Here is a 16047-nt window from a genome sequence, read left to right as displayed (position 1 = left end):
CTACACAAATAAAAGCTCTAAATCAGTTTGATTCACATTTGATCTTAAAATAAAAACAAAACTTCACATTTCTAAATCCCAGCTGTAAAATGCAGTGTGTGTGTGTGTGTGTGTGTGATAATTGTGATAAAGTCTTAAAGAGTCTGTTTAAATGCACAGAAACTCGGCCTCCAGCCTTTCACTGAGCTTCACGTGCCTCCTTTTATGATTAAAGTGAGCTCTACTCACGTCTGATGGACTGAGTCCGGTGTGAGCTGCAGGGAACAGGTGCACGCCGCCACCTCCGCCACACTGCGCCTCCTCTGCAGGATCAGAACTCTGTCAGAGACATTTTTTAGATTTAGTGCTATAAGCTATATTTCATAATGATATTAATATGTCACATCTTTACTGCAGATAAACAGCCATAAATAAGTCCAGGACCTCCTCGAGAAAAAGCATTTTAAAGTTTACTTAAGTGTCAAAGACTTCGTCAGACCTTTCAGGATGCAAATTGCAAAATAATGGAACCTGTGCCACCAAAGTGACTTCTTCTTCTTCTTCTTCTTCTTCTGTGTGTGTGTGGGGTCAGGCCAGCTGTTGTGGGATGTGTGTGCTGGTTGTCCTCTTGCGGAATAAATTCGGGAACGTTCCCCGTCAGACTGTGTGCTGCCGTGCGTTACTGTATTTCTGGAAACTCCTTGAAAGACGCTGGAGTTTCACATGAGGGCCGCGGTGGGAGCGCTCGGTGTCGTCTGTGGTTATTTTTGTGTGGGTTGAAGATGACGGATAGACGGCGTTGGCTGGCAGGCGCTCGGTGCCGGCTAATAATTAACAGTGGATTGTGTTGCTGTGGAGTCTCAGGATTGTTGGCGAGTGACCTCTGTTTTTTTGGCTGACCACACACACACACACACACACACTTCAAACTTTGCTTTGCTCTTTAGTCCTCACTTCTGTAAACACACACACAATCAGAGGTGTCTCTTCATCTCTCTCTCTCCCTCTCACACACACACACACACACGCTCAGCGGTACATGTCAGGGGTAATAATGGATCATGTGAATGCACATGGAACAACACGGCTGGAGATCTATTGTTGCTGAACTCACAGCGAACACACACTCCTCTCTCTCCAATCATATTGACATTCTTCTAATGCCTCTCGCCCTCTTTAATGCCCCCCCCCACTTCTCTCTCAACATTATTCTCTGGGAAAAGAAAAGGGGAAAAATTAAATGCTCACAACACCCACTGGGCTTCTGCATACTTTGCCTTCTCAGTAACCTGTGTGTGTGTGTGTGTGTGTGTTTGTAGAAACTTGATGTTTTATTGCGGTAAAAACGTGCGAATGGAAGCAAAGTTCCCACACTCAGCGAGTCATTTAAAGGAGGTGACATCATCAAATGAGGCCCAATTTAAGCGTCTGCTCGAGGACACGTGTGTGTGTTTGCTGAAATCCTGAGTGTGTGTGTACGCACAAAAAAATAAATAAATAAAAAAAACGCAGCAGATTTATAAAGCCATCAGTTTTATGGACGTCTGATTTCCCACACACTCCCACACAGCCGACCACAAATAGACGGAGTTACCCTTTAATGAGCCGGAAGCACAGTTTTGGCCTGTCAGGGGTTAAATAATATCAGAATTAGGTTTTAATATGCAGATTGACTTGTTGTAATAATTCTGTTTGGTAGTGGTGTGATTACTCCACCGGTGAAGGATGAATCTCTGCAACACACACACACACACACACACACACACATTAGAACGTACAGATCCGTCTGCCGTCTGTTTTTATTGTGTAAGGACGGTCTTTGTCATCTGAAGTTATTCAGCAGTGAGTGGACTTCACGACGGAACTTTCCTTAAAATACTGGATCAATGTTTAAAAACACAGAATGCACCTTTATCAGTGCCAGATTGAAGTGTAAGGACAGTCCCTCAGCACCAATCTGCAGCTAGTAAACACACAAAACACACTGTAAAAATACTGTGGTACTATTTAGTACTATACCCGAGTTCCTGCAGTGGAGATGACAGTCAGTCAAACACATGGAGGAGAACAGTGCACGCACGCCACTGAGAAGTAAAATGGGTGAGTTACAGGTACAGGTGTCATTAATAGGACAGACCTCCCTCAGGTGGCCTCTCATGGAACTGCAGCTCCTCTTAGCGCCTAATAATGTGACCCGATGATTAAGAAGAACTGTTTCCGACAAAATAAGTAAATATTAAGTGAATATTTTTAAATGAAACAAACATGTCTCCTTCACCTCGGCACAAATGCAGCATTTTTGGAGCCTTCGATGACTTCAGAACATGCTGTATGAGTTTATAGATATTTTAGGATCATGTATTTGATGTGACGATCATGTTAAAACTTCTTTAACGTACAGATTTGTACCAAATCGCGGAGTGCATCAGTCCGAGCGCAGCGTTTTCGGCTTCCTTGTCACCTCTTGTTGCCTTTTTTGTGTGTGTTTGTGTGTGTGCGAGAGAGGGGGAATCGATAGTGAGTGACAGGAGGGAGGGTTGCTGATGTCGGAGTGTTATTCTGGGCTCTCCTTATCACGACAGGCTGTTAGAGCCCACACACACACACACACACACACTCGTAGCGATGATGGAGGCTGCATTGTCTGAAGCGCAGGGGGAGAACAGTCGTTTTGGTTTGTTGAAGCGTTGCAGCTTGACACACACCGGCAGAATAACATCCACACACACTCAGCATGAACTCCTTTCATCAATTTGGAGTTCTTCATTCTTTTACATGGAGCATTAAGTTCTTCTAATGGAGCACAGTGGTTTGTAAAACACACACACTCCAAATGCGGCCGCTTGTTTTGCCTCCTGGCTGAGGTGTGTGTAAGTGTGTGTGTGTGACTGTCTAGAAAGCACAAACAGAGCTATCAGTTGTCACACCGGGTCGGGTTACATGTGTGTGTTGTTCTGCTCGTGTGTGTGTGTGTGTTGTTGTTGATATTTTCGTGTATTGTTTCTGTCGGCGTGTGTGTGCGTGTCTGGTTTCAGCTCCGCTTTGTGCTGCTGGTTAATTGATAAAGGTTAAAGCGTTGGCCGGCGGGGAGCTGAGGTCATCTCGCCACAGCGTGACAGTGTGTGTTAACAGCCAGGCGGCGGCCGATCAGACGCCATCTTAACACGTTGCATTAATCAGGTTGACCCGTGAGGACGAGTCAGATTCAGCCTGTGCTGCACAAGTTTGACATTTGGGACAACTTACAATAAACATGCGAGCTAAGCTACGTTGTGCTACAACGCTAATTTGTTAGCTCTAATTTAAAGCAACAGTGTTCGACGTTTGTCTCCCCCTTCTGTCAGCGAAAGCATTTACAGCTTTCTATCATGTGACAGCTGGAGAGTCTGTGCCTGAATGCTAAGCTAACCGAGCATGGACCTTCAAACAGAAATCCAGACAGATGTGCCATCTGTTTTCTCTAAACGATGCTAGCTAGCGTGCTAACATTGGTGTAGCGTTTCCCTTGTTGGAGAGCACTGAATCCTGGTCCTGGATTTTTAGAGTTAGCTATGTAGCTAGAGTTCTGCACATTATGACATGGGGCAGGGTGGATCGCTGCATGCACGTGATCCATCGTTTCTGCAGAGCTCATTTTGGATTATGCCTCATGTAAAGTGAGCAGCTTCTTCACATCCTGTATACAGTTTAATGTTTATCACATCTTCTGTCCTGCAGCTCGGAGAGTGGCTCAGTGTGTGTGTGTGTGTGTGTGTGTGTGTGTGTCTCAGGGGCTGAGGAGGTGGTTTCATGCTTCACTTACCAACCTACCAAGCGGCCAGGGCGAGAGACAGAGAGGGAAGATGCTCCCTCTCTCTCTCTCTCTCTCTCTGGATGAAAACAGATAGAAGAGTGAAGGATCACAGAGAGAGAGAGAGGTGAAGATCAAAGCAAGAAATATGACCCTCTGTCACCATGGAAAGAACTGATCCTCTCGCTGTGTGTGTGTGTGGACTGAACAAAACAGTGAGAGGGGAGAGGCAGGTCAACATGTGTGTGTGTGTGTGTGTTGGGGAATAGATAATGTTTCACAAAGGCTGTTTCAGTGTCCAACTTTTGAGCAAGTGAGAGCCTCCAGAAGGAGGGGGCGAGAGACACCCACAATAGCTTGGAGAGAGAGAGAGAGAGAGAAGCTACGTCCACACTAAGCTGGCTAACGCTAAAATAGCGGTTTCTGTGAAAACATCAGGCGCCTTCTTCATCTTTCTTTTGTCATCTAGCAACAAAACCGAACTGAAAAATCTGCGTATGTGTAAAAATGGAAAGCTGCGACTGGCCCCCATGTGACCAGAAGTCAAAAAAAAAAAAAAAGCGAGTATCTGGCTGATCTGTAGACTTTAGCAGAGTTCCACAAAGACTCCACAAATCAGCTGCAATGTTACTTTATTGGTTGAAGGCGGCCAATCAGAGCGCAGTATTGACAAAAGGCTGGTGTAGATTTAAAGGACTATTCTGTGGTGTTTTTACAAAAACAGATGTATTGTCAGATTTAGCTGCCGTCAGTGTGGACGTACTGAGAGAGAGGGAGGTGAGAGATGAGGGAGGCTGTTGTCTGCAACAAGATTATTTGATGCCTGTGAACACACACACACACACACACAGTCTCTTAGGTGCACTTAGCAGATTGGTTTAGAAATCACATTAGGGAGTGTCACAACAGCTTTTCCTCTCGTTCACCAGGTAATCTCTCCATCCCTCCTCCTCCTCTCCTCTCACCTTCTCCTTTAATCCTATTTTTACCTCCTGCACTTTTCTTCCGTCCCTCTCGCACATTTCAGTTTCTCCTCTTGTCCTTCCTCCTCCTCCTCTTCTGTTTACCTGCCTCCTCTTCCTCCTCTTCCTCCTACCTCTCCTCTCTCTTTTATTCCATCTTCTTGTCATCTACCCCTCCTTCCCTCTCCTCCCTCTCCTCCCTCCCTCCACCTGGTCTTATCTCTATTTATTGTGACAGCTTGTCAGAGGTGTGTGTGTGTGTGTGTGTGTGGAAAAAAAGACAGAAGGAAAAAGAAAGGGGACCGACAGATTTACAGTTTAGAGCGAGCGGCATCCACAAACTGCGATATCAAAGAGAGAGAGAGAGGAGGAGGAGGTCAGAGGCGAAGGAGGAGATGAAAGGAGAACAGAGAGGAGGAGCTGAGTGAGGGTAAAGAGAGGGCAGCGAGGGGATGACAGGTGACGTGTGTGCTCTCCTACAGACAACATGTCATTAATAAAAACAGGAAGAAAACGTAATTATCATTTTTAAAACGGATGAGGCAGTGTGTGTGTGTGTGTGTGTGTGTGTGTGATTACAAAAATAATTATAGCTGAAATCAATTAAAAACATGACAAGAGCATACGTGTGTGTGTGTGTGTGTCGCCCACCGGTGTCCTCGTCATACAGAAACTTTAGCAGACAGCGTGTTATTAGCAGAAACTTTGTGTAATTTGTAATTAGCGGAGTGAAAACATGTCAGCACGTGTGTGTGTTTTATGCTCAAAATTTAAAGTCATTTTTTTGGTTTTATTTTTGCAGTTTCCCTCCTTTTTTCAGTTTTTATGTGTGGGTGTGTAAGTTTTTATTGCTCCGTGTGTGTGTGTGTGTGTGTTCATCACCGCCACCCCGCGCGTCAAAAATCCTTCCCAGACAGCGTGTTATTAATGAAAACGTATAATAATCCATTTAAAAACATGTCATCATGATTAGAATAATAACAGTGGTTAAACTGACTGAGACGTTTATGGAGGGAGAAGTTCTCATCATTCCACCAGTGTGTGTGTGTGTGTGTGTGTGTGTGTGTGTGTGTGTGTGTGTGTGTGAGCAAACAAACAGCCTCAGTCGAGTGCCGCTTCCCAAAACTCCTCCTGTTGTTGTTGTTTCTTCTTCTTTTGTTAAAAAGATTCTGGACAAGAAAACAAAGTTGTAACAGACAACGTTCATCAAATAAAGTTTAGAATTTGACAACTTAACTTAATTATTTCATTTTTTATTTTTTTACCTGAAGTTTGGAGTTTAACAACTTGCGTTCTGCTTCTTAAATTTTTGATTTTGTTTTTCCTGTTGGGGGACTAATGAAGGATTATCTAATCTAATCTAATCTAATCTAATCTAATCTAATCTAATCTAATCTAATCCTATAAGAGGAAACTCTTCATCTAACAGTTGATAATTAAACTAATAAAAACAACAAAAACAATCACTCAGCGGCTTCAGCATGTCGACATATCTGCAGAAAGTATTTCAAGATGGAGGCACAACAAACGTCTAAGTTCAAAAACTGCAGTTCCACAAATGGCCACTTGAGGCTGGCTTCAACAATAAGCTATAAGAAGCTACATCTGAAATGTTGTTAGCTTACATTTAGCCACCTTAATATACAGTAGTTATTTAGCATGTTAGCATTGCTAGCAATGTTTTATTTTTTTTTTACATCTGCCTTTTGACAAACTGAACTAAAACATCCTACAGGTTAGCACTGCAACAATAATCTGATGGTCCTTGAATGCACCACCATGCGTCACAGTAACATCACTGTATTTGACATGTCTCACTTAAAAATCCTCTAAAAAACAAAGCATTTAAAGTTACATGATTCTGTAAAAAACTAAAAATTCTGCACACCTCAGAGCAGCTAGGAAGCCATGTTTGATTGACAGGTGACCAGCAGTCACATGACAAAAAAATCAGAGAACGTTTGGAGTCGCAGGCTTTCCTGAGGCTGTGTCGCTCAGTCTAAGTTTTTCAAATCAGCGCTGTAATAAAGCGGCTTCACACCGACTTAATAAACGTTAGCAGCACCTGCTCATTAGCATAAACATGTTCAGTTCTGTTCAGACAGAGAGCTCCTCATGTGTTGTCCAACAGCAGTGCTGTACTCCTGTAAGAGCGCTTGTATGTTAACTCATTTATATGTGACTGCCTCCTGCATGCTTGAGTGTGTGTGTGTGTGTGTGTGCAGGCAGACATGCTGTCGTTTTGATAGCTTGTCATTGAAGCGATCCGGTCCACTGTAATTTTCTACTCAAAGGAAACAATGCAACAATACATGCTTCGCTGTCAAAAAAAAAGAAAAAGAAAAACCTCCGTGCTGTGTGTGTGTCTGTGTGTGTGCGTCCATGCTGTGTGTGTCTGTGTGTCCATGCTTGTGTCAGTGTAACCGGGCTTCGTCAGGTTGTCTCTCTGTTTCTTTTGGTTTTCTTGTATCTATTTTTCTGTCTCTTATTTCACCTCCTGCTCGAATGTTTGACACATTGGTGTCACCAATAAATCACCGCACTGCACCTTTAAAAAGAAAGAGGAGGACAGGTACGGCAAAGCAGACAAAGGAGGGACGGATTGTTAGATTTTCTTCGTAAAAAGATGGAGAGATGAACCACACAAGTTTTCTCTTCTAAGACGTCTCTAAATTAAACTTAATTTTAGTGAAATGTATCATTAATACGCAGCTAAAATGGCATCAATGCAGGCAAACATAAACAAATAAAGTAAATAATAACCAGATTTAAAGACCTAATCCATGTGTCGGGCTGTGACATGTGAAAGGCCTGCAGCAAAATCATAAAGCACAGAGAGATGAAACCACTGCTGAAGCCAGTAAACTCACAAACTGCAACCTGACATAAAAGCACAGTCGCACCAATAAAAGCGCACACTGTAACATGAAAGAAAGTACAGAGCAGTGGCACATAGCGACCCAAACCCCTCAGTCAGTAACCCAGTTTTAATCATTAATGGCAGCGGACACTTTATGATGCTGAAAGTCTGTTTTTTTTTAATTAAGTTTTTTAACCACAAACTTTTCTTGCAGATAGAAATCTTTAATGATTTATTAAAACTTTTGTCAAATTCAGTAAAAGTCTCCTCTTCGTCTACTTCCTGTCTGCTCTGTGAGTGATCAATCAAAACAACAATCTGCCCCGGCTCCGAATGACGAATGGGAAAAGTGTTTTATTAAGAGCGTTCGAGCCAAAACAGCAGCAAGGGGCGCTAATAAAATACACCAGTTAGAGGAGGAAGGATTAGTCATAGTAAGAAAAGCAGATACATAAACAGAACACAGTCTGTTTATAGTTATTATTCTAAAATGATCTGAAATATATACAAAGCTTGGACCAAAAGAAAATGTGAGAGGTGTTCACGCCACATGAAATCATTTCAATTTAAGTCATTAGAGAAACTGTTTGTAGCAGGTAAGCAGGTGTAACCTGAAGCACTAGTTTTCAATGATTCAATAATTAATCGTATTAGATTAACATGTCTTCTAAACGTTCTCTTCAGAAGCAGCAGCAGCAGCGAAGCAGCCCTCCTCAGGCCTTTCATACAAAGCCTGAAATGAATGCTGATTGGATGTGAAGCTAACTTAAACCCTAATCAAACATATACAATCTGAAACACATTTGACACACCAGCTTCCCGGCAGATAGAAGTTCAGCTCGGAGTTTAGCTGCAAATACGACCTGACACAAGTCATTGACTCGAGGACCGGGAGCGATCCAAATCCATTCCCTGTGAATGAAACGCCTTCAAGTCTTAATCAAATGTATAAAATCTTTAGCTGGTTGGACACGGCCGTTAAACACCGGCAGATAGCGGCTAAGCTAGCAGACTCGCTGCTAATCTGGGCCCACATTAATCATTGATCCGGTGTCTGCCTGTAATTGATATGTAAATAGTATGTTTAACCTCAATTTACATGAGTGTGTGTGTGTGTTGAAGTGTGTGTGTGAGAGTGTGGGAGTGCAAGAGGCATGTTGGAGAAGAGGGGGGGGGTCGCTTCCAAGTTACAAAAGAAGTTAATTAAAAATGAAAAAAGAGAACGAAGGAGGGAGGAGGAGGAGGGGAGGGAAGACGGGAGTGGACGGAAGCAGTCGGGGGGAGAGAGAGAGAGGAAAAAAGAAAAAGGAGGGGAAGGAATGGAGGGCGGGAGGGAAGCAGTGTTTTATTGAAAACGGGTGGACAAACAGTGTGTAATTGGCTGGGGCCGCAGGGGCTAAAGGAGAGGTTCAAAGAGAGGAGAGAGCGATAGAGAACAAATTAACAGATAGCGGAGGGAAGACGAAGAGGAGGAGGAGGAGGAGGAGGAAGAGAAAGAGATGACATGGGAGAAAGACAGGAAAAAAAAAGAAAGTGTCGACTCAGAGGAGATCTGTGATGATAAAACACAACGGCCAGAAGTCTGTGGACACCTGAGCCCGGTCTGTCATCAGAACCATCAGAACCAGAGGCCTCCGACCGTGATCCGGAAGGAACTTCCAGCAGATCCTGGGACCAGGCTGCAGGTTAGAGGAGCTCAGCAGATCAAGCAGGACCAGTCTTCAAACATAAGATGCCATCGTTATTGATCTAATCAAACGGCGGTGTGATTCTGATCCGGTGTCTTCTCAGCACACCACTGCAGTGTGTGATCAGGTCTGCTGTGTAGCTGCAGACTCACTCAGCCATCGGTTCAGCTCTGTGGCCAAAACACTGCCCAGTTGTTTGATCGTAAATTTCGGCCCCTGGATGGATTTATTTCTCACTGACAAGTCGTAATCTGAATAGCTGCTGGGGAGTTTTGTTGGCCAGAGCTGAAGCAGATTATTATCCGTGTGTTGGGAGATGCCTCAAACCTTTCTCGCTCCTCCTCCTCCAGCCAGTCCTGGGTCAGCTTCTCGCTAAGGGACGTCCTTATCAGGTGTCCACACTGCCTCAACTCCAGGATCTTGGAAAATAAGCTGGGCTACCCAGAGCTGCTCATACTGGCAATTCATTTCTACCCAAACGTCATGACCATGTGTGAAGCTAGACGGAAGAAGATTCACCTTTGCACTCTTCATCACATGTTGCAACCCATTTTTACAAATCAACCGCAGCTGAGATGATGTAGGAGCAAGCAAAGCTGTCCCCATGTGCACTCACAAACAACACCAGTGTCCACATACTTTTAGCCACTGCACCTCTGACAAATAGGGAGCTACTTTATTAGCATTTGGTGTGTGTGTGTGTGTGTGTGTGTGTGTGTGTGTGTGTGCTGACTAAGGCTTATCAGATTCTCAAGGGGCCGGAAAAAAAAGAGGTAAGAAAAAAAAGGATAGAGGTATTCTCTCGCTCCCTGTCTGATTGAATGGAAGCTGAAAGGTCGTGACCTCTTTCTAAACACTCCACGGTTCTCAGCATTAATCAAATAACACTCACACACACACACACACAAAAACACACACACACACCCACTGGTGCTGACCTTCACACACTTGCATGCTTGCACACCGAACACGCATACGTTTAAAAACATGAGAAAAAAACCATACAGGCTTACGTAGGCAGATGCAAATGGTGAGAGCAGGCGTGTGTGTGTGTGTGTGTGTGTGTGTGTAGGTCACACACACACACACACACACCAGGTGAATTTAGATAGGATTATACACACATACCACATTGCATAAACAGTCTCAAATGCCCTGTGTGTGTGCATAGAATGTGTGTGTGTGCTTCCCTTTTCCTGCAACTTCTATATGCGTATTGCATTGTGTGTGTGTGTGTGTGTGTGTGTGTGGTCGTAACAGTGACATCTGCACCGTTGGCTAAACAGCTTGCGAATATGCTGATAAAAACAACGCCGGCAGCCAAATTTACAACACCTATAAAACACACACACACACAACACACACAGAGATACAGAGGCTCACACACACACACATACGTACACTCAGAGGGCGTATTATGGTGAGATTTACGGTGTGTCTGCGTGTGTGTTTGGGTTTATTGCAGTTTACAGGATGGAGAGAGCGTCTATGTAAGCAACAACTATCCATGTGTGTGTGTGTGTAAGAGGTAACTGTGTTTTGTCAGACTTTGAATTCTACCGTAATGTTTTTTATTTTGTTTTGGTCCCAATCAAATTTGTACTCTTCAATTCCTGTCTTGTAGCTCCAGCTGTGAAATGTGTTTTTATTGTACCCATCGTTATTCCAGTTCTGAGCTGATCTGTCGTCAATGGAACTTCTTAAAAAATGTTTTTTTTTGTCGTCCGTTTACGTTAGCCCGACTGTCGTTTCCCAGTCTGATAAATAATAAAGCTAGTCTAGTCAAAATATCAGCATGGACCACTCTAGGTTAGGCCCTGGTAAGAGTTGTTTCTATGGTAACACATTTAATACAACGTAGGGTTGACCCAGGCTACAGTCGTTTCTATGGTTACGCTCTTAATACATAGAACCGTGGACCTTAGCTACAGTCGTTTCAATGGCGACACGTTTAACACGTTGTTGTGTGAAGCCCAAACTATAGTCGTTTCTATGGCAACACGTTTAACACGTTGTTGTGTGAAGCCCTAACTACAGTCGTTTCTATGGCAACACGTTTAACACGCCCTAACTACAGTCGTTTCTATGGCAACACGTTTAACATGTTGTTGTGTGAAGCCCTAACTACAGTCGTTTCTATGGCGACACGTTTAACACGTTGTTGTGTGAAGCCCTAACTACAGTCGTTTCTATGGTTATTCTACTGCAACATCGCACCCTGGACCCTGGGTACAGTCGTTTCTATGGCAACATGTTTGACACGTTGCATCGACCCTGACTACAGTCGTTTCCGTGGTTATGGTTTCAACACTGTATAGTGTAGTCGTTTCTATGGTTACGCCTACTGACACAGTGCAGCAAGGACTCCGATTACAGTCGTTTGTGTGATTCGTTTTTTGACGCAGTGTAGTGTGGTTGCATGACACACCTAAACAGCATGGACAGTACAGTACAGCGTCTCGGCTACAGTCGTTTCCACGGTAACAGTTTTAACACTGTGTGGAATCAGACTACAGTAGATCCCATTTTTCACTGATGTCCTCTCTTGTGTAGTTTGTAGTTTTTACTGTGCAGCTGGACCGACAGGAAAGTTCTGATTGTTAGTCACAGAGATCCGAAGGCTTTCTGCTGCAGTTTGTGTTTGGAGAATGATTTACAGGAACCACTGTGTAAATGGATACGAAGCCACAGCCGAGCTGTGTGTCAAAGACTTCCTTCCCTTCCTTAATAAGGATCACCAACGTGCCATCGGGCAAGGCACTGACCTCCCAACTTACAGAACGGTCTGTGGCGTCGCAGCACAACAGCACACTGTGCCTGTGAACGTGTGGGAGTGTGAGAATGTGCCGCAGGAAGTCATTAAAAATAAGCGTAAACATGAAGCATTTTTACTGGATAAGTACGGCACCATTCTTAAAAAGAGTCAGTGCACTCGGAGCAGAAATAAAGGCCGTGTGTGTTTACGCAGCCTATATCAGGAGCTCTTGGCCTTTTTTTCCAGCATGTAACCCGCGCTGAGTATATTTAGCATGCAGCCTGGGACTCGGGCACAGACGACACACACTGGTCATCAGGAAGCAAGCTGGACTGAAGCCTGCAATCTGCTGCTGGGTCGGGCAGCTCTGACACATAATCTGTCGATCATATTGATCAATTTGGGCAATGTGTTAAGTACAAAAAAAAAAAAAAACGGCCACGGAAATGTACTTACAGGAAAACCTGAGGAAGGCCAAATCATTCCTCTGCAGACAAAATGTGACTCTAAAAGCGCTCACCAAGAATGTTTCTAACACCCTGTCTGTAGGTAGCTTTTGTAGCACAACTAAATGAATGTACAAGAAATAACTTATTAACCCTTTCACTACTATAATTATAACAGTTCGCCTTCTTTTTTTTAATGATTCTGTCAGAAAATGTTCTTTGTATTCATTATTTTACCAGTTTTTCTTGACAGATGAAATATTACATTCAAAAGCTGGCACATATTTGTTATTATGTTATAAATGCTCAGAACAGTGTGTAATAACAAGAACATTTCTCTTTATAACAACTATACATGTGCAGCAACAAGACAACAAGAGATTACAAAAATTACACTCAACTCTCCTACGCTCCACAAAACTCCCGCCCCTGGCACACGCGCAATGTGTGATCATTACCGTAATGAACTGTTTCTCAGCTTTCAGAATCCGTTGAGATTTTTTCAATAGTGCGAACATAACCAGAGCTACGGTAGTTTGAACAGCGCGTGTCAATTTCTGTCGCCAGCGAAGGACGCTGAAGGATCATAAACGATCATGGTTTTGGAAGAAACAACAACAAACGTCTCTGCCACTTTCCTGGACCTGTTCACTCCTCACTGGACAATTTTCACATTGATACGTGATCAGTTTGTGTTTCTTGTTTCACGTTCTTTCTTTAAATTTGAACATGGCGGAGGCCAATAAACCCGCTGAACTTTGACTTTGTTTTTGTGTTTTCATGCCTATCAGGACCTTCGTGTGTCGGATGTGTGTATTTCCAATAACGTTTTCATTGCAGTTGTACTAATAAGAGCCTTTATGTGTTTATAATTGAATAATTGGAGTGTAAGTAAACGGAGTGTTTTACAAGTTTGGAATCCAGCCGCTCTGAGGATGAACCAGCCGTCTCTGTTTTCATTACAAAAGGAACGTTTTCAGCATCAGACTTGAGTCTGAAGTAGGAATGTGTGTGAATCTCTCTCAACTCGTCTCATGTTCCTCCTCATTTTTCTCTCTTCCTCTTCGCCTCCTCCCTTCCTCCACTCCCCCATCACTCCATAACCATCTCTCCCTCTCTCTCTCTGTGGTTCGAATTAGACAATGAAAACAATGAATTTGGTGTCTGTTTCTTTCTTTCTGTGTCTCACCCTCCCCCATCTTGCTTGCCCTCTCTCCCTCTCTCATAGTGACCCTGTGTCATACTCTCTCACCCATGCCAACAACCCCCCACTTGTCTCTTTTTATTCCTCTTGTAGTTTCCTCTCTGTACTCAGATGTCTCTCTCTGTTTCTCATCCCCCTCTTTCCTTATCGCTCTCCCTCTGCCATATTTTTCTGTCTGTCTTTTCTTGCTCTCTCTTTCTTTCTGTGTGATTTCATGCTCCAGCTGCTCTATTATCAGTCTGTCTGAGGTTGTGTTAACACCAACAATACTGCTACACATACACTGATAGACAGATATACGGTAGAGAGAGGGTCCTCGCTCTGTTTGTGTTTCTTCTGTGTTCTGTTTGAGTTCAAATTAAGGCAGTTTAAACGATATTAAAGAAAAGTTATGTAATCAGGAGCCCTGAGGAACACCACAAATGCTTTCTAAGTTTTTTTGTCACTAAGCAGGTGTTAAAGTTTAACCTGGACAGTGGATATGAGTATAAATGAGCTGGTAAACAAAGATAGTGACCTAATGAAAAGGTGCCCTGAGGAACACCAGTGTAAACCAGCCTCTACCCTGAACGTGTGGTCGCTACTCACACACAACAAGAAAGAAGGCTTCTTACAGCATGAAGAATCTCAGAATAACAATAAATTGTTGACGTTCTTCTGCAAGTGGCTAGTTTTTAGTGATTCTCAATATGTGGCTCATGACCCCAAAATAAGTCTAATCCATCTTCTGGAAGGTCCTTTGGACGGGGGAGTGTTTTTCTTTAGCCTGAAACTGCTCAGTGTGCAAACATGAAGCGACTCCACTCATAGATTGTCAAACTGCTATTTTGTGTAAACTAAAGTTTGTTAAAGTATATTTTTTATTGGCGATGGCTCCTTGCTGCTAAGTATCAACAAGACAAACATCCAGATGTCCAATAAGGAACTCCCTTTGGAAATGTTGTGTTTGTAAAAGTTCATTTCGGTTGTCTTGAGCTGTGATTGCGTAGTTTTTTTTCTGTATGATGATAAAACAGCTGTAGGTGTAATATTGAAGACAGATGTGACAGTGATTTTTATCTGGTCACTTGTGACCTTTGACCTCGTGGAAGAAAGTGAGGGAAAGTGGAAAGAGATTTATGATGGACTCCGCATGCGGGGAATTAGTTTTCTTTCTTTCTGTCTCCTCCTGTTTCTTCACAATAGATGGACAGACAGAATGTCTTCTTCTTTTCCTCCTCCTTCCTGATTCATTAATCACTCCCTCCCACTGCTCCTCTCTCCTTTCTCTCCTTCCTCCCCCCATTCCTCCTGCCTGTCAGACATCTCTGTCTTCCTCTGCAAGATGATACAGTTTCTCTCGCCGTGTTCTACCTTTCAGTCCTGATCCACTTGTTTGGTTCCTGCTTTTTTGTTCACACCGTTTCTTCCTCCATCTTTCCTCACCCTCTCCCCGTCCCTTCTTTTTGCCCGTCTCTCTCTCTCTCTCTTTCTTTCTCCTGTGTGTGTGAGACACAAATCTTTCCACTGTTGTTGTTTGGATTCCTTCAGGATTTGTCAAATCTCAGCCATGTTTGTAGTTTTTGGAGCGCTCAGGTTTTTTTTGTTTTGCTTAATGTATCGGTATGTAAAGATTGAAGGAATGTGTGTGAGTGAACATGCATAACACACTGTTTATTTAGTAGCTTGTGTGATTTTGCACACATAGAAACCTTAGTAACACCTCACACTGTGTGTGTGTGTGTGTGTGAGTTGGTCTTAACTCTAACACACACACACAGCTTAAAAGCAGCATTTCCTGCCTCAGAGGATGAAAGCTGCATGATTATTTGTCCTGTGTGTGTGTGTGTGTGTGTGACCCACTTGAGGCCAACAAATACCACAGGCCTTGCTGTTCGTGTGAACTCTTTCTTGATCTGGTCGACTGTGTGTAAGTGTGTGTGTGTTTGGTAGAGAACATGTGGGCCAGAACGTGTGCACCTGTGAGTGAGTGAGTGAGTGTGTGTGTTGGTGAGTGTGTTTTCCTAATGGGATGGTTGTAGATTAGTCGTGGAGAGTTTGGAGTGCTCTGCCAGCCTGTCGTGTGTGTGTGTGTGTTTGTGTGTGTGTGATGTTCCCTTATGCTTTGTTTGGGGTGACCTACAAAAGCCACATTCTTCTACACTCTGCCTCTCTCCTGTGCTTCATGCTATAGACTCCAGCTATACTTATTCTTTCATCGCTCTTCATTTATGTTAAATTAGAGTTTTTTTGGAGAGGAAGCGGGAGGAAATGACATCTGACAAAAAGCCTGTGTTGACTATAATCCAAGGTCGTCTCAGCTCAGCTTTAAAGTGTCTTTAAACGGACACGGTGCGTCAAAAAATTTGTGTTGTTTTATTTAT

General features: G+C 43.4%; 1 protein-coding gene across 1 annotated transcript in view; it reads left to right on the top strand.

The window, feature by feature from the left end:
* Window positions 1-16047, top strand: part of dachb (dachshund b) — a 55977-nt gene that overhangs the window by 1658 nt on the left and 38272 nt on the right. The window lies entirely within an intron of this gene.

Source organism: Parambassis ranga, chromosome 5, assembly GCF_900634625.1.
Source record: "Parambassis ranga chromosome 5, fParRan2.1, whole genome shotgun sequence".
Taxonomy (NCBI): Eukaryota; Metazoa; Chordata; class Actinopteri; family Ambassidae; genus Parambassis; species Parambassis ranga.
This window is presented reverse-complemented; position numbering and strand designations above follow the sequence as displayed.